Source organism: Rhipicephalus microplus, chromosome X (assembly GCF_043290135.1).
Source record: "Rhipicephalus microplus isolate Deutch F79 chromosome X, USDA_Rmic, whole genome shotgun sequence".
In the NCBI taxonomy this organism is placed as follows: domain Eukaryota; kingdom Metazoa; phylum Arthropoda; class Arachnida; order Ixodida; family Ixodidae; genus Rhipicephalus; species Rhipicephalus microplus.
Genome location: NC_134710.1, coordinates 472,653,211 through 472,679,789, shown reverse-complemented (window position 1 = coordinate 472,679,789; position 26,579 = coordinate 472,653,211). Strand labels below are relative to the sequence as shown.

The 26,579-nt window shown below is 41.5% G+C and overlaps 1 long non-coding RNA gene across 1 annotated transcript; it reads left to right on the top strand.

The window, feature by feature from the left end:
- Positions 1-20,595: 20,595 nt before the first annotated feature.
- On the top strand, positions 20,596-26,361 carry LOC142776693 (uncharacterized). Its single transcript, XR_012887722.1, has 3 exons — positions 20,596-21,892; positions 22,425-23,397; positions 23,950-26,361. It is a non-coding gene; the product is annotated as an uncharacterized LOC142776693 (long non-coding RNA).
- The last annotated feature ends 218 nt before the right edge of the window (positions 26,362-26,579 follow it).

Sequence of the window (26,579 nt, the reverse complement as noted above, 5' to 3'; positions counted from 1 at the left end):
CTTTTCAATTTACTTCCATCTATACTAAAACAAACGTAAAAATATTTTGGAGCCTGATGAATCCCTCACACGGAGAATATATATTTCTGGAAGACTCATCAGGCACTCGTACACTAATCGCATAGTGCGCTGCAGCCCTCAACGACACATTTGCGACAAGCTTTTTCGCCTCTTGCAATAATGGCCGACCTCCTAATCACCAATACGATTATGTTGTCATGCTCCTAGTGATTGTTCAATGTTGTAGGAAAATAAATTCATTCCTTGAATGCATCACTCATCGTCTGGTTACGATTCTGTTAACTCCCAATTTCCAAACAAACACCAAAGCCATTACACCTGTTATTCTAACTAGACTTTTTCAGCAGTCACTGGATACATCTACTCGGCCTACACAGTGGAAAATCTAGAAGGTGGTTCCACTTCATAAGCCAGGCAATAAAAATTTAACTCCGAATTTTCTAACTCACTCTTGAGTACTAGCTGCAATCTTCTTGAACATGTCCTTTTCGAAATCCTCGTTACTTTCTCTACTCAAGCGCATTTTTCACACAAGCCCAGCATAAATTTTAAAAAAGTCTTTGTCATGTGAAACTAAACGCGCTTTCTTCACTCATAAATGAAATCATATTCTTCACTGTTCATTATTGGCCGATTGAATGTTTTAGACTTCACTAAAGAATTTAGTAAGGTTTTCTACAAATATTTGCTATATAAACCATGTCTGTTAAATCTGGACACGAAAATTGGAGATGTATCCAATGCTTCCTATCTAATCATACTCAGTTTGTAACTACCAACGGCGACAACTCAACACTTTGAAAAGTAACACATGGTGTACCGCAAAGTTTATTGTTCGGACATTTTTGTTATTTATTGATAGGACCTCCCATCTTTGCTATCATCTAACATTCATATACTATCTGATGATGGTGTCATATTTCTTGAAATAACCAGTGTCAGCGATCCTAACTATTTGGAGTCTAACTAAACTGTCTTAGCTAAGTAGTGTAAACTTCGGTTATTGGAAGTAAACGTTACTCCCACGCCTTTATACTGAAACGTTGTAACTTTTTTTCTTTTTTCTGTCGTTTTATTGTAACCCCTCACCTCTTTTTGCATTTGGCCATGAGTATTTTAATAAATAAATTAATTAATTAATTAATTTCCAAGCAATAAACACTGTATTTAAAGAATGCATTATGTAAAGCCAGTGTTTCAAAACCGAAAAAGATTTATGTGAGCTCTGTAGTTACAAATGATTAAGAAGATACTAGGACCTCTCTGATTGCATTAAAACACATGATAGGGAACTTAAGCCTGGCTAATATTGGCAACAAGCTTATTTGATAAATATTTACCGCGTTAAATTAGTTCTTAAACGTTTCCAGGCGCACAATTGGAGGTGAGAGGAGCGAAAATTGGTCTACTATTTTCAGTCGGGAAACATACAGTACTCGATGAACGCATCAAAGAATCGGTTTGCCAAATCAGAATGAAATATGCCTCACATTGGCCACTATAAACATGTCAGTAACCCAGAGGTAATTCTTACGTCACAAATTTTGTGGTTTCACATTTCCTCCATGTCTTAGCTTGTTCAGGCGAACAACCGAAATATTTTATTAAGCCCAATATAGGTGCAGGGCAAAATGTTACTATGTTCCACCAACTAGGCTGATATCAACTTCAGCAAGTCAAATACAGCATAATAAACAAACTAACAAGCCTTCTAAATAATGAGTCATCATTTTTGCAGTTTAATCATTCTCGAAGTCTGATATAAAACTCCGTCTTGTTACAGCAAATGCCCATACTTGCATTTACAAAATGGGTGGCAGACCTAAACTTTTGCGAAACCTGTTAGAATAACACAAGTCTGAGAGTACTTCGCATTACAGTCATACTAATACAAGCAAATAGGGGTAATACACAAATGTATTACACTAATTAAAACCTAATGCACTAGAAAAATTGTCGACTAACAGGACTAATAGAAAGTGATGTTAGACTAACATAAACCACTGTTAAAACTTTTTCCAGGCCCCGCCGCGGTGATCTGGTGGCTAAGGTACTCGGCTGCTGACCCGTAGGTCATGGGATCGAATCCCGGCTGCAGCGGCTGCCATTTTGATGGAGGCGAAAATGCTCTAGGCCTATGTGCTCAGATTTGGAAGCACGCTAAAGAACCCCAGGTGGTTGAAATTTCTGGAGATCTCCACTACAGCATCTCTCATAATCATATGGTGGTTTTGGGACGCTCACATATCAGAACTTTTTTCAGGCGTTGATACTTGATGAGGTACAGATGAGAGCTAAAGGAACATTAAGGCAGGCAAGGCACACACAATGTTAACGCTCACTCTGAGAGCCAGCGTGCCCGCTGTGAGATGCACCGTGAGATGCGATGTGAGAGCCTCTTTTAAGTTCTCTAACTCTCTTTTCGAGAATATTTTTATAGGAGAAGCGGCTTCATCTATTCGACAATAGGAAGTTCGTGCAAACTCAATCTTCCCTTCACATATATTCCTTCTCTCGCACAATTTTTCATGGCGATTTTTGAAGGAGAAGAAAGTGAAGAGTGTGCCTTTTGTCGAGCAGAGCATCCGCCGAGGGAAAAAAAAAAGAAGGAAGCGAATAATATTACAAACTGTTACGCGCAAAACAACTCAAGCCGAGTTTGTCGGACAGCTCTACACAGCACTTCCCATGCTCACTTCCATGTGCCCCTGCATACAGCTTCTATTGTGGCATTGGTGCAATTAGGGGACCGGTTTCAGTGGCCGCCTTTCACACCTTCTCATTCTAGCCATTCAACCCTTAGTGCGTGGCGTTCACTTCTCGATATTGAGCACTCGTCCTTTCCTCTTCGTGAAACCCGTTTTATAACGATGCTCTTTACAGGTAGGTTTAGGCCGATCGCGTGCGCTGACAAAATGACGGGTCGAACAACAATTTTCACACCCTAATAGTCATCCCTCGCCACCTCTTTTACCTGCGTTGGAATATTCGGCCGCAATTCCCACCAATTATCGTGCTGCTTTCTCTCGGGACGTAGAGATAGCACTTGTGATGTTACTAGCATTTGCCCTTTGGGCACTCTATGGAACGGACGCCTGTCGTTCGCTTGGACGAGGAAGAGCGGCAATTCCAGGAACACCAACGCACACAGTAGCACGAGTAAGCGCGTAAAGAGCTTTAAGCCGCTGCCGCCGAAGGTGCAGCCATAGCCACCGACGGTGCTTTGAGTATCACCACGGCGAGTAGCTGCGACTCCCTCACTGAAGAAGAGCAGGTTGCTTGCCTCGAGCGTCGACTTGAATAAAAGCGCCGGTGTGGCAGGTGGCAGCGGTCGAACGCCACCGACGAGGATCGAGCCATTGAAGCGCAACGCAAACGCAATCAATGCAGCCGTGTCTGCACACCATCAAAAAGTTTTCGCCTGGAAGCGGCTTGATTTCAACACACTATTCGAACATTCACTGTAGCATACCCACCATAGTCAGCTTGGCTGACTTACATCTTGGCGTTTGTGATACGGCTCCGAAATTTTTGAACGCTGTTTCGTGCCGAAATTCGGCTAAAGTGTACAGAACGCTTTGGTTATGCGGCCAGATTTTGGGCGTTTTCATGTACCGGTGCAGTTTATGTCCTTGAAAGTGACCTGTAACACGCTTTCATCAAGGCCAGAAGGCACTACCGATCGGTTGTCGAGGCTCCTGAGAGCATGCGAGCCAGACACTATCACACAGCGCGTGGCCAGAAATTTACAATAAATTTTCAAACCTATCCACATATCATTCCCTCTTCTCTCTACAAACGTTGTCATACTCCGAAATGTCCACGCAATCAACCCAATGTCCACGGCCGTTGATTGATTAGAGCGTTGCGAGCTGCATAGTTATTGTGGCCGCCACCGCATGCCGCCGCTTGCATGCGGGCTTGTTTGAGATCACACTGAAGGGAAGCCGCACGTGCGCATAAAAAGGAAACGATTCTTAAGGTCATGATGCGCACTCGCGAAATCATGCATCTTGTTCTTTTGTCCTTCTACCCCCTCTGTAGCATTTACCGTGCTCCCTGGTACCAAAGGAGAAAAGAAACGCTTGAAACTTGCCACAAATTCATGTAATTCTGTTCGTACTTGGTGGATTCTAAGATATTTTAGGGCAGTCTATCACTTTTTAGCGTTTGTCATATACTGGGCATCTTCCAGCAGCATGTTGCAGACTTTTCACCGCAGTTCTTAAACCTTGATTGCTATTTTTTTCATGTGTCTCCCTTCGTCTCCTCTGTTCATTGATGTTTTTTGTTCGCCCTTATTTTTCTTAACCAGCAGCTAAGTCATCAGCCTCAGGCTGCACTTAATCGTTATTAAAACAAATGATACGAACAGCAGTGCTCTCTTGAATACTCTCTGCGGAAAAGCTGTAGGTCCGTGTGCTCGAATTCGGGTGCACGTTAAAGAACCTCAGGTGATCAAATTTTCCGGATCCCTCTTTACGGTGTCTCCCATAAACATATGGTGGTTTTGGGACGTTAAACTCAATTCCATTTCAATTTATTTTCCAGTTTATACATGCTGGATGGTTGCGTTGGGTTAAAAGCTACCCATATCAATACAGGGCAGTAACAACAAGCAGTCCGGTGCAGTGACGAGAAAACCAACAAGTAAAACAGAATACCATATCGTACGTACATATACAGCGATTTACATGGATTTTCAGCACGAATATTGCAGGAAGAAAAAGTGAAAATAAATACATGTGCATAAAAAGTGCTAGAAAAAATAAATAAAAAAGTGCTACATACAATAAAATACGGCTATAGCATAAATAATAAACATAAATAATAATAACACAGAATAATAACACCGTACCAATGTAGCACTACTAGCTATACGGGACAAAAGAAAAGAAAAACACTGGCCATATAACACAGCAAGAAATTCATGTAAGCAGAAGACTATGTTAAAGAAACAACATAAGTTACGCACAATTCAATTACACAGAATGTCACAGTATGTGACATTACAAGTGAACAAAATATAAGCGGAAGTCGTTTTTACTGACCGTGTCAATATCTTTATATTTATTTAAAGTAGATGGTAGGTTATATGCCAACGATTGATGTTTGTAGTGCGTCCTGAAATATGGAACTGACCATGTCTCAGGGTTCTTTGTGTTCACATCAATTCTACGACGTTCTAACGATGCCAACTGTTTTATATAGTTCTTGAGGGATTCAGAAGCATATCGCGCAGTATTTAATAAACGAAAAGTATAAAGGTTGTCAATTCTAATAATGTTGTACTTAGGAAACGCTTCTCTGTTGCTAGAATAATAGTCTAAGTTGCCAGTATAGCGAATAATCTTCATCTGTAGCATCAGAATTTTACGTATGTTAGTTATAGTGGTTGTACTCCACACTAAGGCGCAATTATTTAAGTGGGCATGAAATAAAGCATCATAAATCTGTACTTTGGCCTTTGTAGGTAGCAAACTACGACATCGTGATAAGACACCTGTCACAGAGGAGAGCTTTTCACATAGGTAATTTACATGCATGTCCCAAGTAAGTTGTGAAGAAAAGTGCACGCCAAGGATTTTGTGACTGTCAACTATTTCGATTTTTTGACCTTCAAAAGCAATAGTATTATTTAACGGAAGCAATTTGTTCTTGGAGCGAAAAATAATTACCTTAGTTTTCTTCACGTTGATCCTAAGTTGATTTAGCTGAGACCAGGTAGATAACTTTCTTAGCAGTTCATTGCAATCTGTTTTCAAGTTGCGTACGTCGTTCCCAGACAACATGACAGTGCTGTCATCAGCGTATATAATAAATTCAGCATTAGTATTAAAGTTCACAATGTCATTAATGTAGATAATAAATAAAAGCGGCCCTGAAACGCTTCCTTGAGGCACGCCAAATTTGTTTATTAGACAAGACGACCTGTGACCGTTCACGTAAACACACTGGTATCTGTCACTTAAGTAAGCCTTAAACAGTGATAAGCAGCTACCACGTACTCCGTAACATTCTAGTTTGTCTAATAAAATGTTATGACTAAGGCAGTCGAATGCCTTACTAAAATCTATAAATAACGCCAGCGCATAGGATTTCCTTTCTATGTTCCTTATTATCGTCTTCTTGATTGACAGGAGGGCTGTTTCCGTTGACCTGTGTTTTCTAAATCTGTGTTGCGCGTTAGTTATGATACCAAACTTATCTTGTGTTCAAGTGTTATAATACCAAACTTATCAAGTGATACCAAACTTATCAAGTGTTCATTTTCAAGTGTTCTTTCGTTACCCATGGTTTTCTCGCTTTTTTTGGTGGTTTTACTTGTTTCATAGGAAAATGCCTTTCGTATATTTTTATAAATTTCTCTATGAACTCATTGTATGCCTCATTGGCGGACGTTAATGCCAACACAGAAGACCAGTCTTGGGCCATTATCTCAGTTTTAAAGGCAACCAGCCCACTATCTGTTATTCGCTGAACAGTGAATGTTTCTACCTCACGGTTTCGAATTTCTCTTTGAATTTCATATAGCGCATAAACAAGGAGGTGGTCACTAATGTCCGAAGCAGCGGTATCAGTGGTGTAAATCTTTGTCTCTGCATTTATCATTAAATGGTCAAGGCAAGACAATGTGCCGCACGTAATGCGAGTTGGTGTAGTAATTAAATTTTTGAAACCACTCGAAGACAGCAATGTACCAATATTCCGTGGAAGTAGTGCTGTCATCAAGAATATTGATGTTAAAGTCGCCACCGCATGTCAAGTGAAAGTTGTTTTTGCTAGTGAAGTCCAGGAAACTTTCATAAAATGCTAGGAAACGCCTAATATTTCCACCCGGTGGGCGATAAACAACAGCGAACATTTCATTTTGATCGGAGACAGTGAGCATTTCGTAATCTTCTGTTGACACGCAGTATTCATGAACTTAATGGCATTTCTTCTTCGTAGTCACATAAAGCGCAACACCCCCTCCACGTTTATCTGATCGATTGGAAAAGAAACTGGCATATCCAGGTAGTTTCAACTTGCTACTATTGTTCGTATACCAGGTTTCAGACAGCATAAGAACACTCACTTTGAATGAGAGTTGCTCTATAAAAAAGCAAAATGTCGTCCTCTTTATTCACTACAGAGCGAGTGTTAATATGCAAAACTGATTGGCATGGCGGGTAATCAGATTTAATAGCAGAAGGTGACGCTAAGTTTATGTATGCGCAGTCGTTATCCATTTTGATGATACGGCGCAGTGTTCAGCCCAGCCTGTCACCTGCGCCTACACAGTTGCATATGACGACCCCGAAAAAACCTTATCAATATCATGCTCATTTGGAACGTGCACGGCGGGCGTATCGTCAGATTGCTTCACATAGATTTTCCCGTTAAATGACCAGACGGATTTCCATTTGTATTCATACTTTTTCTTCACAGCAAGAGCTAGAAGTTTCTTTAAGGCTGGGCAAAGATGCTCATTCACATAGATAGCATTTTCACTGGTCAGTCCGACATCTTTGTTAGTCAGACGAGCTCGTTTTGCTTTCCTTAGAATGCTGTCTCGCTTTGCATGAGACTTAAACTGGACGATGATATTACTTCTGCCGCTGTCTCGGCTCGGCACCCGATGACAGACCTCAATATCACCTGCAGTTATTTGCTCATTTATGGCACTGCCAATCTTTGAGACAATGTTAGTAACAGATTCATTGTCTTGTTTCAGTACACCTTGTATCTCGAGGTTTGTCTTCCTCGAGTACTGCTCAGCAAGAACAAGCCTTGTTTCAAGATCCCTGCCTTTGCTCTCAAGACATTTACACTCAGCACGAAGAGCAGCATTTTCACTTTCAAGATCCCTGTTCTTTGTAATCACATCGTCCAGTTTCTTTTTGTGCTCCTCAATTGAAGTGAAGGCAAAGTTGAGGCTTTCCGTCATTTGACGCTGATCATTTTTTAGCTCACGGATTTCATTCCGTAAATCCCTTTCAAGGGAATCACGAAAAGATTTTATCTCTTGTTTCATCTCTTCTTTTATCTTTAGCAGTTCTGCCTTCATTTCTTCCTTGAGTTTAGCAATGTCTTTAGCCATTTTTCAATGCCCGCACAAGAATACAACAAATTCCGGATTCACTGTTTGGCAGCAGCGACGAAGCGTAGATATGTAACAGGTAATAAAATACCCGATATATCTGGAACACTAACCTGCGATAAGAGTGCCAGAAAGTTTAGCCCGTGCACACAGTTCTCGCTACTACTGCCAAGTGAAAGGTGCGACAACCACGTAGCTCCTTTTGTAGTGCGCAAAGCGTGACGTTGATCCTGGAGACAGGGCGCAGGCGCAGCCGACAATGACGCCTCCTGGTACCAGACCCTGGATTGCTTCGGAGAAGCGGTGGACCGTTTGGACGCTTTTGGTGCGGCTGCTTGAAATGCCCTGCGATAAGAGTGCCAGAAAGTTTAGCCCGTGCACACAGGTCTCGCCGCTACTGCCAAGTGAAAGCTGCGACAACCACGTAGCTCCTTTTGTAGTGCGCAAAGCCTGACGTTGATCCTGGAGACAGGGCGCAGGCGCAGCCGACAATGACGCCTCCTGGTACCAGACCCTGGATTGCTTTGGAGAAGCGGTGGACCGTTTGGACGCTTTTGGTGCGGCTGCTTGAAATGCCCTGCGATAAGAGTGCCAGAAAGTTTAGCCCGTGCACACAGCTCTCGCCGCTACTGCCAAGTCTCACATATCAATCAGTCAATCATTCGCATAATCTCTGCTGCAAGTCTATTACAAAAAAACACAGTAACTATGTATGCAGCAGCTTGTATGAGAATTTTTTCTAATAGAAACATGGAACGTGATGAGCTCTGAGTAAAGTATGGTAACAACAAACGAAACATTTTATCATTTTCCCCATGCACGTCATCTCACACAAAGTGCCACTCAAGCTGGTTTGGGAAAGGAACCTATCCACCCCGCTGCAAAGACACCATGCGGCAATACGTCGAAAGAACTCGAGAACTTGGCCACCTGCGTATCATGAAACGACAGAGAATCGATGGCCGTCTCTAGAATCTGCGACGACGTAGGGTCTACGTGTCGATAGGCTGAAGTGCACTCTGCCAGTAGATTCAGGAACGCCCCTTAGTATATGACGACGTTGTTGTGCCCGTCAGTATGGAGTCATGTCCTATTAAAATGACAAGTTGGGCTTGCTACTGCATGGAACTTGCAACATTTGTTCCGAAAAAAAATTGCACGTGTGTGTAACGTGGTCAAATTAATTGGTCCCCTAAACTTGAACGAAAATCGCTGAAAACTCACAGGCATCAATGGTCGCCCACCATTGAAGCGCGATTAAGTGAGGAAGGCAAAAAAAACTGAATATTTTTAATGATTGTACTTTTATATATGTCTATGTTAACTATAAACTTACTTTATGGTTTACCTGACAATTGGCTGAATGGCTAATTGCCTTATTTTTTTGTCGAGTGCCATAAGTGGAGGCGTATCCAGACAATCTGCTATCGGGGCTAGTGTTTAGTTCGGCGCACTGTCGGGTCAACGAGACGTTGCTCACTCTTGAGTGGTTAGTTCGAGTGTACCTTACATAGTTGATTTATTTGAATATGTGTTGTTCACTAGAATGACAATTCAGAGTTGAACCAGGTCACAGAACGTACCGATAGTCAACGCCGTGTCTTCCAACTGCGTTCGCTGGAAATTCACACCGAAATGTAATAGCATCATCCAATATGAACCATTTTATAATGGCGTGAAATACCATGAGCTTCGTTTTACTCACATTTAACTGTAAATGATTAGTATGTAGCCCAGCTGATAATTTCTGTGGCCAGGAATTTACCAATGGTATGAGAGTAACTGAGTCAGTAGAAGAATAGAATACGCTCGTGTCATCTGCACATAGAACCTTATTTTGGGTGGATTGAATATAAACTATATGATTAATATAAAGAAAACTGATGTTGGACGTTCAATTACATCTTGAGGGACGCCATACTTAATAGATTGCAAATCTCATTTTGTGTCGCGAGAACTAACAAAGTGTACTCAATTTGACAGGTAGGACTGAATTAAAGTCAGAGACATAACACGTATTTCATACCTTGGTTATTTAGCGAAGAAGATGTCGTGTTTGATGGACTCAAATGCCTTCCTAAAGTCTAAAAGACGCATAAAGTATATAGGAGATTTTCTATGTTAGACAGTAATTTTTTCTTGATCTAAAATAATGCACTTTCAGTCGATTTACCTTTTTGAAATTCATATTGATGTTGCGATAGCAGGTTGTGCTTGCATAAATATTTTACTTATCTAGAATGGATAACTTTCCCTACTTTTTTCAAAAAACACGAGAGTACAGATGTAGGCCGGTAGTTACTGAAATTCTGAAATGAATCTTTTATGCAATACAGCAATTCTCGCAACTTCCTTCTTATCTGGAAATACTCCAATAGACAAAATAACAATTGCTATGTTTGATAATACTACACCTAATATATCAGAAGCAGGTTTATAGGTGCAACCTTAATGCCATCAAAACCTGCAGAGCGGTTGTTTTGTAATTAAGAATAATCTGTAAGATTTCATTCGGTGAAGTTCGATCTAGAAACAAAGTGCTTAGTACGGAAGTTTTAATATAGAAGTCAGCATACCTCGAGCTACTGTCTGAATCAAACGGTCCAGATGGGAGGACGAATGAATTAAATTGATCGGCGAGATCTCTTCCGGTGTAAATTTGGTTACATGAGACATATTGAGTGGGCAAAGTGGTATGTTTATTTTTTTAAATGTCTTTTAGTGTAGACCATGTTCTACGGGGATCAAAATGCATGTAAGCGAATTTGTTTGTGTAGTACTGATGTTTTGATGTTTTTATATCCGTTCTTAACTTGTTTCTAAAACGCTTAAATTCATCAAATATTTGTATTTATCGTGTTGGTACAAACTTTTTAAAAAGCTTGTTTTGTTTCGCTATACGTTTTCAAAGTCAGCGTGTTATCCAAGATTTTCTAGCTTTTTTGCACTGACGTGTTAGTGTTATGGAGAAATCTTAACCCTATATTTCAACTAACTTGTCTAGAAATGTATCATATAATGTATTAGAGCGATTTCTGTCTTTAAATAGCTCCTTCCAGTTTACTGCTAACACCAACACACGAAACTGTTCAATTTTATCAGTGGTTATGATCCTTGAATGCGTAGCAGTGAAAGATTGCTCGAGGGACTTAGCTGATGATTTCGGTACCGTACAATACAAAGACAAGCGATCACTTAGGTCACAAGTAATAACCCTAGCACTAGTAACACTGCAATCTGAGTTAGTTAAACACAAATCAATCAAATATTTACTAGAAGGTGTAATACGAGTGAGAACGTCAATAGTATTAGTAAACCCATTTGAGTTTATAATAATGAAAAACTGCTTAACGGTCGGACCGTTTTGCAGAATGTTGATAATAAAGCGACCAAAAATACAACCGGTACATCAGACGAGGCGAAGTGATGTAGTAATGAGTCAAGGAATTTGAAGAAATTAGTCAGAGACCCAGAAGGTGGACGGTAAACAACCCTTATAACAAAGGATCTACATTTGACGAACAGGGCTTCATGGCTAGGAAACATAACCGAAAATGCAGGAATGACATCGTAATCAAGATATTTCTTGATGTAAAGTACAAGGCCACCCGCCAGTCTTATGATTTCTGTATATTGCTTCATAATTATATCCCGAAAGTAAGAGTATGTCACAGTGGCGGGTGTACCATGTTTCACCAACGCAAGGACATCAAATTCATGCCGGAAAGAAGAAAAAAACACGTCCCATTCATCTCTGTTATTTCTCAAACCACTAGCATTTAAATAAAACACACTTAAAAAGTTCCTAGTATTCTTATCCTTAAACACAGTGCTACGAAACGATTCAACATTAATTTAGCGTGAGCCAGCCATTGCTCAAAAAAATCAACTGATTAAACATGATGTGAATGCTCGTGACGTGACACCATCTTTTCAAGATCACTCTCATCTCGAATGCGCATTGCTTTGTCACATTGCCCTTTGCGCACGAAAATGTGCCCACTTTTTTGTTAAACGAAGTGATAGTTCCTTTCCTCTCCCTTCGATCAAGTAAGCCAAAAAAGCTGTATATTCATGGCGGTCAAAATATCAAAAATTCTTAATCAGTCTGTTTTTCTTTCAGAGAGGAGCTACTTTCAATTCATTTTCTGTCGAGAGCTGTGACGAGAATCGTGCCATAACAACTGGCTCCTTTCCAGCATCCGATGGAAACCTTGCAGGGCTTCCAAATCAGCTTCCACAAGTTCAGGCAGTTGAAGCTCATGTGCCAAATTCTTCGATTTCGCAAAAAAGGTTTTCGTTTTCCTCGCGCTGAAGACCGTGCACTTCAATGTTTAATCGACGGCTATACTGCTCCATGTCATGGAGCTTCAGCTCGTTGCCGTTCGTGGTTGAGCCCGCCTCAATAACCACGACACGTTTCTTCAGTGCTGTCATGTTACTGTTTTGCTGATCTAATATAACTGTGCCATACTTCTCAGAAAGAAGTTAGATTGACTTTTAATTCCAGTCATCTTTTTCATTGCTTCATTGAGGGCATCAACCTTAGCGACAAGTGGGAGAAGCAATATAATCTTCTGATTCAGCTCATTTAGATTTCCATGAATATTTAAAATCTGATAATAATCTGTCACTGGTGCACCTCTGGCCTTGGCCATCGTGCACGTCACACAGATCCAAGTGTTGGGAAACAATTTATTCTTACTGCACAAAGATGCAGCAGTTACACCAGAACACTTCCCTACATGGTAAAAGTATTTACAAGCCATACAGTTAAGGAACATCGAGGTTTCGGTTATCTGTTTATGGCATGTCAATCACTCAGGTTTGTTCATCTCCGCCATTGCAGGAGCAGTAACCGTGAGGAGCAGTACACCGTGAACATTTCACACAGCAGCAGCTTAGGATAAAAAAAAGAGAGAGAGAGAGAAACAAGACCAACCTGCAGAGACAGTATGGTATAGTCAGTCAGTGTTCTCGCTGCGTCGCGTCCACTGCCGTTGCTGTGAAATGTTACATCACCGCGCGCTCTTGTTTTCTAGACTTTAAGCTAGATACAATAGTGAACTACCTTGGGCGCCCTCGTCCTGCTGCCATGCAAAATGGAAATTCATCGAGGCACAGAATGTCAATAAGAATAATTTTCGATAGCACCTTTGCAATACACACTTTTTCTGTATTTGAGACAAAGAACAAAACAGTATATCAAAGTCTAATAACTTTATTAGGTTTTGGTGGATATGTGGGGTTTAACCTCACAAAACCACCATATGATTATGAGAGACGCCTTAGTGGAGGGCTCCGGAAATTTCGACAACCCGGGTCTTTTAACGTGCACCCAAATTTGAGCACACGGGCCTAGAACATTTCCGCCTCCATCGGAAATGCAGCCGCCGCCGCCGTGATAGGATCGCGCAACCTGCGGGTCAGCAGCCGAGTAGCTAAGCTACTTGGCCACCGCGGCGGGGCAACGTTATTGGGTTGTATATAAAGAACTAGTGTCAATAAATTCAGCTACAGTGATATGATTATGGCGACATAACGACTGTCATCAGATAAGTGATAGTGGGTATGGTGAAGCATATGCATGTCACGGTATTGTCACCTAATTAGCCACATATATGAGTCTTTAAACATATATGTCACATGAACATTCTCACTCATTTGAAAATATGCGTGAGCTGTCCCAGGCTAGTTCAGTCACATCAGTGCAAGTCATCTCAACACAATTTCGATGGTAGAGGGACAATCATAAAAAAATTGACTCGCTTGAGGCTATTGTTAAGCGGGGAAGAAAACCCCAGCAACCAACATTATGACCATTAGAGAACAATTACCGTTCTGTAAGGACAGGACACCCTTAGTCATTTGTTATAGTTTACTTCTGTAAACCCCATTGAAGCTTCCTGCAACCATGCTTCTTGACGAACTTAGTTATTTTACTGTGGCTTCAGAAAGCGGTAGCATCGAGTCACCCGATTATTTCTTGACGAGTTCATAAAAGACGTGCTGTTGTGTGTCTACTCCAGTCTGCACCATCTTCTGGTTTTTAGATCTTTCATTATTATTACACCTGGCAAACAACCTAATTTATAAGAAACTCAAATGCTGTGGTGTTGATTAAATAGTAGGCGTGCAGTGATCCTGAAACTGCGAGTATTTATTATTCGGTCTCATTCAAATAGGCAATGCTAATTCGGTTGGCCACAGTGTGGAGTGCTTAGGCAAGAAAAACACAGCACACAAGAAGACACCTAGCTGAAAAGCGTTTTTTTCTTTGCGTACCTGCCTTGTGTACTACATTTTTTTCATGCAGAAAGTAACTTTTTGTATGTATGCACCAACTAGACCCTCATGAAGTGATTCACGCATGAACGCCACAGTGACTTTATGCTAGTTATCTGAAATATACAGGTGCTGGTGTGCTTTAAGGTTGACCAGTGCTGCATGAAATTTTCAATCGCTACAAAACACACCATTTCTTTTACTTAGCAGGTGGCATTCAAGACACATGCTATGCTATACATCTAGGGGAACAAGCACTCTATCTTTTGAAGCTCATCTGAATGATTGACCCAACCTGGGTTGGTAGCAGCAATCTTATTTCGATAGGGTGATCAAGTTTATGAATTCTGCTATACATAACAGTTTGTGCTAAAGCAAGTCATTTATACAATGCAAACCTTAAGATTACCACTATTTTGAATCCTATTTCACGGTAGCTGTCACCTCTGCCACCCTGATACGATATGCAGAACCTGCACCTGCAGGGTCACAGCTATAACACTACATTGAATTCGCAGCAGAGTGTCTCGATAACAAAAGTCTCTAGCATGCAATTGACTGTATTGTGAAAGATTTGTAGTGTTCTTAGCCAAATTGTCAGTATTATGATGCATTACCTTCACGATGAAGTGCCATGTGCGTCAAGGTATTTCAAAGCTCCCTAGCACATCGTTATTATAGATTTGAACCTAGTTTTTTGTTTGGTAGTTGCAAAACTGTTTTGAAATTTGGGACACGAATATTTGCTCTGCATTGGCTGCTTAAAATCAAGCTTCAGCTCTGAACTAAGAAACGTAGGCGTACGTTATAATTTTTGTTGAGAGATAGTTTTGGCTGTCGGACCTGTTCAAAACAGTGCCACAGGAAAGTGGATTTATAAATTTTAAAGGCAATGCACTGCCTCCATGCTCTGAAATGATATCTCGAAATCACAAGGTTGATCCAGCTAGTGCAGGTTTCTTAGACATCACACACATGTAAATAAGTAAAATGTTCATAAGGCTAGAGTACACCCCAACAAAGACAAGGTCGTGGTGCACTATAGCCATATGAATGATGAACCCCAATAAACTAGCCCGGCAATAAATGCGAGTAAATCAACTGAGCAGAGGGGAACGGTAAAAAGGATAGGATGCATGTGCCTCGTGATTTGAATTATCATGAAGAGGAATATTTTCCGATTCATTTACACTTGACAGTTATGATTATCATATGTCTAGTGGGTTGGTGAGGTACCATTTCAGAAATATCAACCAGCAAGTATACTATAGAAAAGTTTCAGAGCGCACGCATTTCGTAATTAGCATGAGGATGGTGCGTGACTTATAGGCTGGCGCTGTATGCAGCATTGGTTTAGTCAGACAAGGGTGTAGTACTAACAATGTTGTCTAGGTGCTACTTGAGCATTCGCAGGGTTGTACATTTAAGTGTGCATTAACCCGTTCACTGCAGCAAGCTTTCTTGACGTCTCGTTTTTTTTGTGTGTGTGTGTGGAGTGGCCTACTGGTAGGTCAGTTGACCTATCTTCTCGATGAGCCGGGATTCACCGGTAGGTGATGACAGAAAATTGTTCGAATGTTAGTGCCATCACCGGTGGGTGATGGCACTAACATTCGAACAATTTTTTCTAATGTTACTGCCATCACCGGTGGGTGATGGCAGTAACATTTGAAAAAATTTCTGCTCATTATTTATAACCCCATGCAACAACACTGGTACCTTTGCATACAAGTTTGATCAAGGCAATGCATCAGCAAGCAGATGCATGCTCGTAACATTTCGGCCACATAGAAGGAGCACAGCCCCATAGGCGTATCAGCCGGGGGGGGGGAGGCAAGGGGGCCCAAGTATCCCCCTCCTTACTAAGAAAAGGGGGGGGGCTAAGCCCCTCCCCTCCCCACTTTCGGCAGTTGTCACTCTTAGCTGCACGCTGGGAAAGCAACAAGTAAGGCGAATTTTTCCATAAAGCGAATCACTCAATCATGTTCTTATGGGAGAATGAAAATATTACGAGCCAATGCTATTACATAGTGAAATTTTGACATTTTCGCTGTGACAATTTTTCTCAGGTCCATTCATTTCACCTGCACTTTGTGAACCGCTTTACAGAGGCGCAGAACTTTGGAATTCGTTTCACGAGTTCAACATGGCGGCAGCGGCACCACAGTATTCGTTTAGACAAAGTGCAGCTGTCTTGCAAGGCTAATTCACGAATTTTCTGCACCTGCTCGTGAGGTAGTGCTGAGTCTGTGCAGCACAAGATGGCTGCAGCTGCAGCCGATGACAGCCGATTGCAATCGTGTCTGTTTTAGCGACGTGCAACAAGAACGACACTGAACAATTTCTGACAGACACATGCCAAGCAACGTAAGGGGCGCGGTCTTTTACGAATCACAGCCTCCACTACTCTCGAGACAGCCGACGAATAGCATAGGGCTTGCACGACACCTTCCCTTCTTTTTATTTTTTTCCTGCGTCTCGTCGCTCTTGCACTTGCTGAAACGTCACCTGCACGAAGACAACACTCAGATGACACTACCGTGAACTAGTTCTGGAAGTGCAGGGTGAATCAAATGGCCTTCTATGTGCATGCGTCGCATTTAGAAATGTCGGCGCCAGTTACCATCACGCGGCACGCTGGTCACCAAGGAGGTTACACTACTGCAGTTATACTAGATCTTCTGGAGTGGCGGTCCCGCATACCCGCCCACGTATCGAAGTGAAGCCGCGGCAGCCATATTTCTGCAAATTTTTTATGCAGTGGCTGATGACGATGAGAATTTATGTCTTAAGTGAGTATGCGCAACAGGTAATAGGTGAACAAGCACAAGCTTTTGTTATGGGTTGGAGCATTGGACTACCTACTCGTTACGCTATTCACATTGTGTGACGCCTGGTTGTTACTTTGCTGTTCTCGAACGATTTTACTCATATTAACGCGATTCCTTTCCCGACATCAAGTTTGCCTAAGGCAAGTTTGCGAACAAGTCTTAAGCACTGGCGTGGCTCAGCGGTGGAATACTGGGCTGGCACGCAGCGGACTTGTGTTCGAGCCCCGCTTTCCTTGGTACTGAATTTTTTTCTTATTTCTGCAATAGTGGTTACGGACACCGGCGGAGGCGGCGGTAGACAGCTACGACACCGTGCGTGACTCGAGTTTGAATCTTTTAATAGCTTTCGCTGGAATAAATATAAAGGTGTTGCAAACTTGTTGCGGATCTCTCAAGGCATCATCTCGAGTTTGTATTGTAACATTTTGTTTCAAAACGTCGGCACTAAGAGAAGTTACGTTAGTCTTAAGCAGGACATTGAATTTATCAATGCAGGAAGCCTAACACACTTTATTTCATATCTTTCTTTCAAGGGAGACTAGGCACTTCTGGTGGAGCAGCAAGGGTTCTGGCCCACCTACTCGTCTACCGATCGGCCTGCTCTGCAAACAGTCTTGGGCCTTACAATATACTACATTGATGATCTTTTACAGCTCTCAGCATTTAGGATTACCAGGACTTTGACTGCTGCACTGTGTTATGCACGATGCTATGTCCAAACTTTCCAATAAAATCCCGCATCTCAAAATTTCGCAAGACTGGAAAAAGAATTTCAACCGATTTAATTGATTATACATCATTTCTGGCTCTTTTACAACCTGACACTTCAGCCTGGTCTATTTTTATTCAACCTCACGAGTGACATACAGTCCTAGGCTCCGGGTTCTAACGCACTACTAGTATTGACATGTTATTGCCTAACGCAACTTTCCAGTCATATTATTCGGGTTCATTTTTTATTTGGTACCTTCCCATAAGCCATAAATAATCTCTTACAGATGATGAACTACTTTACCGGTCGCAGTTGATGGCACTAGATGGCATGTAAATTTGATAACCACTGGATCACTATTTATGCATCATAGTTTGGGTAAATCATATATGTGAAATGATGTCCAGTTCCCAAGCTTAATTTTAAACATTTGTGTCAATATTTGAAGATATATGAATAAAGGCAAGCGTGTTTACATATTTGGGCAGGTGTATCAATGGTAGACACTACAGGTCTTTATACAAGAATGTTAACTACACAGTCATTTGTAACACGTTCTCACAACTAAGGGCAAACTATTGCAATAAAAAATGGTACACCATTATGCCTTTTGCACATGTTTCTCAGAAGTCTTTCGAGCATTCACTAAATTATCGGACTGCTTTCCTTTGCAAGCAGACACCAAGTTTCTTGCACATGCTGTCTCTTGATTGTAATTGCAGAGTGGCAATGTGAAGCGCACGTGCTTTGTTATGTTTTTTTTTACTCTTGATAGGGTTATGTATTTCGTTTCCTGTGTTTAGTATTCAGCATATGTTCTGTACAGTAGATAGAAATATGTATTTTTACATTAACTTTATGAATGTTAATATTCTTTTGATTCCAGAAAATTACTACAACCCACATTTCTTTCGTATCATTTAAAAATTCGGAATTTCTAATTCATCCAAACAAAAAAGCTCGTACAGGCAAAACGAATTGTTGAAACACTGACGTATCAATGAGTGCTTTTAAACCAGGCATGTTTCAAAAACTCCTCGAAAAATGGTAGACGTTATGAAGGTGGGTGTCATTAATGAACACGTGAATCGGAAACTAGTGGTGCTTTATTTCATTGTGCGAAACAATGGTCAAAGTGAAGTGTCATGCCAGTTTGATCTTATGAGCTTGTCAATACGTTTTGAGGCATCCAACCACATTCCACTTGTTTTTAGCTGCCCTGTATCCTGAAATATGCAAACCTGGGAAGAGCATATGTCACAAGTAAACTTCAACAGCATATTTGCAGCCATCTCATGGAGAAGGAAAAACGTAAGTTAGCCTTGCCGCAACGTAGATAAGTTGTACGGTTAAGCATACAAAAGAAAACAGGGCCCGGACTCACAAAACTAACTTACGAAAACATTTTTGCGCAAGAGAAATTTTCTTGCGTAAGTCGATTCACGAAACGAAAAAACGTCGTAAGAGGCCATAGTTGTCACATCGGCCGCTGCAAATAAAGCGCGCTGTGACTGCCCGGGAACATGTCAGCGATGGTGATGCAGTTGCTATATTTGCTTACGTCACCGAAAAGTGCTCGTAAGTGGATTCACGAAGCGAAATTGTGCGTAAAAACAACATGGCTGAGAGAAAATCCCAAGAGTGGTCCGGACCACTCTTAGGAACAATGTGGCTACTTAGAACCTGCTGCCGCAGCGGTATACTTTGGTGCCCTGGCTGGTTTTGAGTTAATTCACGCCCATCAAGGGCTGCCTGATGACTGCTGGTGCGTTTTTATTTCTTTCGGCGCTTTGAGCTTCGCGTGTTGTTTCCCTTGTATGCAGTGGATGGTGTTGACAACCACCATCGTCCAATAGGTTCGAAGTCGCAGTAATTGAAGAATTCTATTGGGCGTCAATGGCATAAAACTACGCATGTAAAGATTTGTGGTTGGATGAAAACCAATGTGATACGTGAATGGTCGGTGCAATCGAACGCGACATGGCATATGATCAACCTTATTTGTTATGTTGTTGTGTTGCGCCCCATCTCATCCAATTAAAAGTGCGACTCGAGATCCTTGCCTCATTGGTGGAAATTATCACCAAAGAGGTTAATGGGAGCACATTCTTTGCACGCTATTGGAAATAAAAATGAGAGGAAGTTTTCAGTGAGGGGTTCCTAAAGTTTGTGCTCTAGTTTACTTTCATTGGCTCTAACAGTCCAATGGTTGCGATCTCTGAAATACAGCTGTCGATACACTTTGGGACGATCTGGAACAAAGCGTACTTTGTAAACCAAAGCGTATTAGGGGTGCGCATGATTACGCATGGAACTACAAACAAATCATGCATCTTCACCTTCACTGTTCAGACACCGATAAGAACCGTGATACTATGGCAAGCAATCGGAATGAAATGACCCTAGTAACTTTGTATGACACCAAAAATATGCAAACCCTCACGATTCTAGAGCAAACCTTGGCTGAATTCATCCCTGCGTCAATTACCAGCCATTTAACTTGGCGCATGAACATCATTCAAAGGTAGAGCGAGCCACTGACAAGTATTTTGTGCGACGTAGCGACCACTTGAGCTGAGAATAATAGCGTTGCGAAGGCGAATCCCCTGTCGCATGCTCTGATTGAAGCAGACGACAAACGCGATCAGACGACGGCTTGGCCGACAGGCACAGCTTGTGATTGGTTGTGAAGCAATACCCTCCACATCAGCTCACTCCGTGACGTTGCCAAAACACTTCTTTCATCTGGCACGCCTGTCCTGTTCGTCATATCACCCCCCTCGCACATAAGAGAAATTTTTTTCACGCCGTGAAAATAGTGCAAGTACTTTCTAAGAGCTCTCTTATCGTCTTATGTGCTGCGCAGTTGTCGAAAACAACATGGCGTCGTAAACAGCATATCGGTCGGTGCGACTTTCAGCAAACGCTTCTCGCACGAGTTACTTCAGCGTTTGACCGGATGTGTTGTGATTACAGCAGCTCTTTCGGTGCGTGTAAGCAGTGCGGAAAGCTGTGGCAGTGCAATGGTGTACGGTGAAGCGCAGCGAAGCCTGTGCGTTAGTGTGGTTATCAAGCGGGGATCGGCGTCGATGTATCGACGACAACTGGCACTCGAGAAGCCTGCAATGTGTGTTTGTGTGCCGGTAACAGTTCGTTCGCTTGACTTTCCAGTCTCTCAGTTGGGTGCTGTGCGACATTTCGAATTGACATCGTTTTGACACGTTATTTGAGTGACCCCAAGTACGTACGGAAACGTATGGACTACGCGCTCGGTTCTTGCTTCGCCACTAGTAAGCCCGTACGCTTCTATTTACTTGAGAGCAATGTACTGTTCGGGAGTGAAACGATGTTAGTTGTGAACAGTGGTGCTGTGTTGACGTTCCAAGACTTGTGAACACGCTGTGCTCGTGTGACCGAAACTTGAAAGACAGCGTTGATAACTGTTTTGCCCTGCGAAGTCGTGGTGGGCAGCTTGGCGCTTTTGTTTGTTAAGTCGTCACTTCCCCTTTTTGTGATAGCCATAGTCCTAGCACTGTGATGTGATCAACCAAAACTGCAAGATGCTACATTCTGTTGTGGATCGTGTTACTTTGGAAGCGCGCCTAGACTGTTCTTCGGTAACAAATTGAGAGTTCTATGTGGCAGCGAGAGCCCGTGAACGTCAAGCTTCCCTCCAGCCCCCCAAAAAAGCAAAGATTTCACCGGTGCCTTGCTTTGGATGAAGTTGTAGGCCAATATCGCCTAACTACAGGTTTCCGAGTTCGTCTGGCCATCGTTTTGCACGGCACTAGAGCCTTGACAACAGCCGGTCATGGCCAGTTCTTACACTTTGTCAATGGACGTGCACGCCTGGCCAGCCCTTCATTGCTGTCATTGGCAGCTTCCAGTCTGCAGATGCCCTTTGCCTGTTCGCCGCACTTGGTTCCTTATGACACCGACGGCCACTAAATGCTGCCATCGGTGAGTTCACCTTGCAGAACTAAATTTCACCGGTACTATAATTCACGCAGTTCTATAACGTGTGCAAGTTTTTAAGCCCATCAGATGTAATGTTTCTCTATGGTAAGTTGAAGCATGAAAAATTTACTACTACTGTTATATACATACATATATTATGGAGCAAATACATAAAAAGTTTTTTGTGATTTGATACAAGTGAGCTCTTGTTTGATTATGAGGTTGGGCCTGTCGATTGACCACGTTTGATAGTTGGAAAGTTAATGTGAATTTATTTTTCAGGAGCCAGGTTGCACTTAAAAATTAAGTTATTTTGGAAAATTAGTTCTATAGACGATTACCACTGCGGTAGTACTATACTTCAGTAGGACATATATATTGCGGTACGTAAATTTTACATGAGGCTTCAGTTTATTTCAAAGTGATTATAGCAGATTTTGGTCACTTAAACGAAGTGATAGCTTCCTCAAATAAGTATTAGAAGTGAGTGCTTTTAATTATTGTTTTTAAATATCTCGTTTTTGGCTCTTCACAGATCGCAGAGATTGGTTTGTTAAGGTCCTGTGATGCATCGGTTGCACATTCTGGCACATCAATCCTCATCATTACTTGGAGCACCTGTACAAAAATAGCAAGGACACGTTCTCCCTAACTCTGCAAGCCTATGTCACTGCTCGGACTGTTATCATTCAGCGGATGTGACGTGGAAGCATGCATGGCAGCCTCATCTTGAAGGACTGCAATCTGCTTGGGAGCTTCGAGGGCACAAAACTGCCTACGGCTGGCTGCAAGGATAGTTTTTCTTTAATACAAACGATTACGTGAACACCACTTACTGTGCACAAATTGAAAACCCAAGCATGGTTGCTTTCAGTGGATACCTGTAATATTCTTACACATAATTCTTATTCAACATTTATAGAACTAAATTGCAAGATAATTGAGAATGTCGAAAGTTGAAAGCCTGCAGCTTATGAATGAAACTCCAATAATCTGAGACTCAAAAGCTTGTGCTTTGCAACGAGCACAAATACTTTGATTCCTTATTGAGCTCTCCAGCTTGTGACTCCCTCTGTGGATCAAGTGCTCTGGAAGGAAATAGCAAGTGGGTGAAAATTGCCTGGCTGTTCACAACTTGCAAGGAGAAAGACCTATTAAAAAAGCCTCAGATGACATAAGGCCAGTAACTGCATCTTTTACCTAATGTAGCTTTTTCTCTCTCAGTGCTGTTGCTTGTGTTTCAGCCGAACATGTTCACCACGATTGCATAGTGATATATATTTTTCTACAAATTGTACCTGACCTAAGCATGCATTGTTGATCTCTAAAGGTGATGTTCAGTGTGTTTCAAAGCCATGGCTTCTCATTTCTCTGACTGTGGCTAGCCTATTTCAGCAGCAGAGCGATGCAGCTAGCACACATGCAATCCAAGTCATGGAGCGCTCCTTTGGTGTTCTGTGCAGGACACAGCATATCCATCCGGCAAGACACTGGTATGAACAATAATGGTGAGTGTTGGTGGCACCTGTAGGAGCCCATTGTGTTTGTTGTGTATGATTATTTCCCCTGATAAAGTGCATTTTTGAAAGGTTTTCTTCATTTAGAGTAATAGATGTCAGAAACAAGCACACTCATAATCCACAAGTTCTTTGTGTCTTCTAGACTGCCCATTTGCTGCTATATGCGGTATCGTGAGCTGGCTATGTTAGATAGCCTTAAAGTTATCAACATTGGCTGTTGTGTTGTAATGCAGTCTAACTTGTGTTTCTTAGTGAACTTATTTGTGGTCTACTTCTCGCACCTAGTGTAAAGTCGAAATAAAAGAAACTCTATTGGCTTTTTATGCCTGTCAGAAGTTTCATGCCTTCATCTATACCATTGTGGTTTTGCTCTTGTATCATATTAAATATATTTTCAGCCTTCACTGTTTGTGTGTGTGTGTGTGTTGAGGCTTGTCATTGGCTTCTGAAAATACAATATCTGTAAATATGAGCACATAATTGACAACTATACACTCTTGCATGTAGCATGGTTGTAACAATGATCTGTATTTTTCTAAGTTCCAGCAGTAACAAGGGGTTCGGTGCTCCACGGTCATGTACAGTGTATCAAGAACAGAGCACAGAAGACCAACAAGTATAAAGGGACTGCCAGTGACTGTTCTCCTGCTCAAAGTTTACAACAGCAGAAAGAGCACATTGTGATGTCAGGAGCAGCTGCTGCTTAACTTCTTAGCAGTGCATTATTCAGCAGTTCCTTTGCTTGCATTCGAAATTATTTAAATTTTGCATGGAAGATACCAAACTATGACACTAATTTAAAGGCTGCTGTAGTGTTAGTGGGTAAATATTTTTGAGCTGAAGTTTTTAACAGGTGTGTTAAGTGCCTGCGTGCCTCTACATTTGCATGCCAGAAATCACAGCATCCATGGTCGCCAATGGTAACTGTGTTTGCATTCTTTGTAGTACAAGAAGTAAAGCCATGGATGCAGTAATCATGTACTTAGTCGATGTAATCCTTCAGTGTACACTCATTTGTATAGCACCAATGATGCCATGAGTGTATAAGCTCTGGGAAGTGAATCTATGTGGATTATTTTATTTGGAAGGAAGAGGATCATCACTACTCCTAGTATATCTTAACAGTAGATTTTAGTGCTTGGGTATTATCCCACGGCCTGTCCGTCCTTCAACAGTCTACTTATCTACTGTGTAAGTGTAACTTTTTAAATGTATACTTTGCTCGGATAGGTTTGTTCATAATGTAATGCAAGTGACTTATCATCTATGCAGCTCTACTCAGACTAGAAATAAAAGTATTTATTTTTTTTATATGTAGCTATAGCATGCATTCACTTGTGTTTTTTTTCTAGGTGCCTGTACAATTGTTTAGCCCTACTCGGTTGCTGACCCGCAGGTCGCGGGTTCAAATCCCGGCTGCGGCGGCTGCATTTCCGATGGAGGCGGAAATGTTGTAGGCCCGTGTACTCAGATTTGGGTGCGCGTTAAAGAACCCCAGGTGGTCGAAATTTCCGGAGCCCTCCACTACGGCGTCTCTCATAATCATATGGTGGTTTTGGGACGTTAAAACCCCACATATCAATTGTTTAGCCCTACAAAAGTGCTGGTATACTCTAATTTTGAATCTGGCATCTTAAAATACTTTGTTAGTGGAAGTAAGAATGTGTTTACAACCAATATTACTATCCTCAGATGAACTGTGAAAACTGTGTGGAAATTTATTTACAGTTTTTGAACGTTGTGAAGGCAAATGTTATGTTCTTTTATTGTGGTCCCTGTTTCATGCAAATGACCCATAATTACTTGGCAGTGGCACAGTATTAGTTGTTATTTTACACATATGTACTGAGCAACATCGCAGTTGAGGCCAGCAGCAAGTCATACATGCAGTGCACTGGAGCATCACCTCACATAGTGTATAGTCTTTGCCCACCAGTAAACTCAATATTTTTCAAGCAGACTAATAGACAGCTGTATGGGAACTGTGTTGGTGTGCAAACTTTGAAGTCTTCTTGAGGAGTGTTTTTCATCATTTTTGTCCAAGTGAAGTAGCTACCCAAGGCCACAACTGGTGGGAATGTGGTGGTTTCCTCTCTCCAAAAGCACTCCTACCAGCTGCCTCAATGTTAGCATGGGGTGAATTCACAAACTGGAAAAATAATTGGTCTTTGTTTTCTTGGCCGAAAGAGTCACTTCCACCGCTGAGCCACCACGACGCGCCAGAATAGAAACATTTAGCTAAATAAAGTAGATTCTACTTTTGAGAAGTGTTTTGGGGAAACGAAATGGCACCTATAACTGTCAATATAAACACTGTTTGCACCAAGGAGCTTAGTAGCTTATATTTGTATTATTCATGTTTTGTCTAGAATTTACTCGCACTGTGCCAACTTTCAGCCCAAGTGTCCTAACATGCTTTGTTAGTGGCTTGTGAATGAGCCAATCTATGTAAATAGAGTGATATTGCAGACATGTACAAAATATTGATGCACAGCCCTTTTCTTTAGCATGACATTGTCAAGGGCTTTATTCTTGTGTTTTTTATAAAGAGTGCTTGTCACTGGGCATCAGCGGAAAACTATGCATCAAGATTTTGCGAGATGGTTCGAGAAACACCGTGTTCAGACATAACAGTGCCGGTGGATTTCTCTCGTAAGTTACTTTCTGTAGTATATTCAAAATGAGTTTATTAGAATTGTTGTTTTATAGCCATTCATTTTAATATTTACACCTGAGTGTGTGTATGTATGTATGTACGGGTGTACATATGTATATGTGTGTGTGCGTATATGTATGTATGTATGTATCTTTTAAATGAGAATTCGTTTATCATTGGTGAGTAAGTTTGGTAATGATATGGCTGAATTTGTTTCTAGTTATTTCTCTTTTGAGCCATTACATATTTCAATTTATTTTTGTACTGCATAAAAATAAATGTAACCTTACACAGAATATGTGTGTTCGAAGAAGTTGTTTTATTTACCAACCTACAGTCATGGGCAAGAAATTGGGTAAAATGGAATGGACCTGCAAAGATTAGTTTACAGCATAGCTACTCTACATGGCATATCTCGTACACATTGCGTTGGTTTAATATCTCGATTTCAACCTTTCAATTTTAATCAGAATAAGCAAGCTATCACCCGTGGTTGTATATGTGTGTGATATTT